This window comes from Malurus melanocephalus, unplaced genomic scaffold, assembly GCF_030028575.1.
Source record: "Malurus melanocephalus ecotype Western Australia unplaced genomic scaffold, MMel_1.1 scaffold_11, whole genome shotgun sequence".
Lineage (NCBI taxonomy): Eukaryota > Metazoa > Chordata > Aves > Passeriformes > Maluridae > Malurus > Malurus melanocephalus.
Window position 1 is genome coordinate 1,715,007 of NW_026623243.1, and position 3,933 is coordinate 1,718,939.

Consider the following 3,933-nt stretch of genomic DNA (forward strand, 5'->3'; position numbering starts at 1 on the left):
GTAAATGTCTATCCAGGTATCCATGTCTGCAGGCCCAGATTTGTCCCTCCCAATATATCCACTGAAGTGGGAAAACTAAGTTAGAAGTGCCTTTTTAGGGCAGAGGGCASGTCCTGAGGGCCACTTCAGGTGCASTGGGGTTTAGCTGGTTTCTATCTCAACATGCTTGGCAGGTTTGATGATTTTGGGCGGGTTGGGTACCTGAGATCTGCAGTGTGAGAGGATGTGCAGGATGGCACAGGGGAGAGATGCTGCCCAAACCCAACCTCCAGAGTCTGCTCTCGTGGGGAAAGCTGACCCAGGTGCCCTTTCTGGGTGTTCCTCCAGCATCCCTCTCCTTTTGGGGCTGAATCCTCAGGCCATGAGCTGGGCCATGTGAGGTGTAGCACACATTTGTATCTGCTGCACTTCTAAGATCAGCTTCTCTTCCATTCTCCTGTGAGAAGCATTTTTGATTTCTGATTTTGTAACTTTTTTTTACTTCTCTTTTTTCCTCTTTGTGTTTCCTGTTGGCTACGTTTTGCTATCTTCCACTGATGTGCTGGCATTTGCACATTTCTTTTCTGGGATCTGCCCATCGTAGAGCATCCTGCAAAGAACCAGATGCCTCAAACTTCAGATCATGAGTTCCTCTCAGTGTCTGTATCCTTAAGATTTAGATACACCAAACGTAACCATTACAGTGACTAAATAATTTTACAATATGAATTAGACACTTACAGGCCTGAAAAACTGTACCTGGGTTCTCAGCAGCTGYGTGTTTAAAACCATTGCAATGTGGGATGTGGAACATAATGCAATGTATCATAATAAAATTGACAGTGGGAAAAAATTATTGTAGCTGTAGGCTTTTATCCTGCAGTGAATTAAAATTTGATTTATGTTGTTATATCTACTAGTGGTAGTGATAAAATTAAGTAATCTCTGTCCATCCATGAGAATGGATGCTTTCAAATATAATAAACATACTTTCTCCTATTAGAGTACAAATTGTCATTCTTCCTTTTGTGTTTTGTGAGACTAAACATTTCTCAGGAATATCATGTGGAAATAATACATGGAACTAAAAATCGGGGGGCAGATGGTAAGCACAGGACTGCCTTAGTGCTTTTGATGGTCTGACCCAAAGCCATATGAACTCAGTGGTAAACTCCCTTGGTTTCAGGAGGCCAAACAACCACAAGGGTCTTGAGATCTTGATAGGTGTCTCTCCCACGTTAAAACATTCCTAAAATAAACCAGAAGGCATGCATAACAAGCAAAAACACACTTTAAAGAAGTRTGTATAGACACCTAAACACAGAAATATCTAAAAGTGCTTGTTATCCAAATTGTTAAAGGTTTTGATGAGCTACTAAGCATTTATATAACAAATAAATCTCCTTTGTGATTTGTTTTTTWACAATATTCTTTGGTATAAGGTATGAGAATAACCTTAAATGTTCTTTTGCCTAACAAAAAAAATTAACAAACAGATACAAATCTGCAAGTATCTCACTAATAATTGAAACCACTAGTTTTCAGCAAATCTTTTAGTAGAGGCAACCATTATTGGAATGGTTTTGTAGCTGGGAATGAGAACAAGACAGAAGGAAAGCTGCTATGACATAATTACCTGCTGATCACCCTCCCAGGCTTTTCTGTGAGTCACTCTCAAATGGGAAATTTGATCCTAATTCTGAATTTCAGGTTATTTGGAACATTCATTTTTAGTAATTCTTTGGCATTTTGCACCACATTTCCCACTGGCTTTTGTTGACAAAGGTATCTTCTTGTTTCTCTTCTCTTCCTCTCATCCCAGAAAAGTACAGATGTTTGAAGCTGGCACCTGGTCGCTGTTATACCGTGGAGTGGCTGTAAAATTCATGGCCTTGTTTCTTCATCTAGATCCAATCAGGCAAAGCCCATCTGCCCGTTCAGCCAGTTAGGAGGCACAGATCCATGTGGCAGCAAGGTTCAGTTAGTGTTTCAAACTAAATCAGCAATTCTGATCCAGTGTAGGCAGCCCTCATCCCAGTCATTTTGCCTTATTCAGTATTAAATTATTTTTCTCCCATTAGCCTGGAGGCAGCTGAAGGGTAATTCTGCACCTTCTTGCCCATTTCTGCTGCTTGATATTACAGTCAGGATTTTTCTTTATCACTCAACCAGTTCCAGATGTCTGGATGTTGATCTTAATCCCAGGCTGGGGCTTTGCTGCAAATCAGTTTGACAGTCAAGCCCAAAACAGATTTGCCTTGGCATAATTCAGGTGCTCAACCCTCTGAAATGATGCTTAAAGTCAGCAATAACACTATTAAACTCAGCACTTTAAATACAGTACTGTACAGATTGCATCTCACATTCATTTTTAATTGTGTTGCACATTGAAATTGATGGGATAGGGCTCTTAAGTACACTTAATGAGTCCGATTATAAATTAGGAGTTTGATCCTGTTATTCCCATTTTTACGTAGAGGGGATTAAAGAGCAACTATCTGTCTGAGTCCTCATACCCTAAACCATGACAGAATATTTTATGCTTTTATTGAATAATTTAATCACCAGAGTAATTGTATTGAGAATGGTGGAAATAAAGATCTCTTGTATCTTTTTACACATACTTCCATCTTGTGCTCCACTGATAGAAGACTGAGGAATGCCACTTCCTGAAAATTACAGAATTCATGTAAATCCTTATATTGTTGAACCCTAACTTGGTGAATTAGTACCTGAATTTTCTACTGGGCTCCAAATTTAATGCAGGATTTTCTAACACAGCCAATGAGTCACAGTCTCCCTACAGAACTACAAACTGCCTTCAGAAAAATGAAGTCTCAACTAAATGTGACTTTCTTAGTATTTAAAAGTGTGGAGAATGTGGCTCTTTTTTAACCCTTACTGGATGTGATTGGTGAAGGTTGGGCATTAATTCCCTAAAGATTTGTTTTAATAATACACATTTTCTTGTATTTCTTTATATTCTACATTGTGATTTATTGTCTACTAAATATAAAAAAGTATCTGATTCTATTAAAGTCAGAAATGGTTTTGGTTATATTTTAAATAAATAGAGGATTAAAGAAAATACATAATTTACAGTCTGGTCTTGCCTCTATCTAAATGAATATTAGAGTTTCTGGCCTGTAAAATGAAATATCACCATTCAGTATCACAAATATAATTTTCTTATTTTGATATAATACAGACTTCAGTAGCAATGACGTGTTTGCCCATCAATGTGAAGCAGATGGAGAAAACAGTATGGCCTAACTTATGTCCAGAAATAAGATGCTGACACTGAAGAGCAGCAGCCCCGAAGCATTTCTGTTTTGCCAGGCAGCTGAAGGAAACATAAGAAGAATTGCAGTCAGAATTACCAAGTTTAGAMAAGTTGTGTATTATATATGGATGTCAGAAATTACCAAGTTTACGTAAGTTTTCTAGTATATATGGATGCTAGAGACAGAGCTGATATCAGACTTCCCAGAAGATATGAACCAAGTTCAAGCAATGTTTCTTTGTCTCCTAAGACAGTCTTTGTCAGAACAAAAGGCAGATTCTGGAACTTTCCCCATCTTCCTTTGCCACTCTAACACTCCCAAGGCTGTTCAGGTCCCAGGCCTTTMGTTCCATTGGAAAATTTGTCTGGAACAGCATGAGCTGAATGTTTTGAGAAGCAGAACTCAAAAGAGAAAGGAAACAACTGYGCAATGCACACAGGCAATATCCACACCTGCTGGGGAATTGGGCTTCACAAGGGATGCAATCCACTCCCACCAAGAGCTAGCAAAATCCTTCCAGTCACTTTGACAGGAGTCTCAAACTTCCATCCAAGAGACAGAAGGATTCTTAAAACTAAGTTTTGATTCATTATATAATGAACACACAATTATAAAGATGCAGAATTTGATTCTGCATTTTGATTCTTATTCCTAAAACTTAAATTTATCA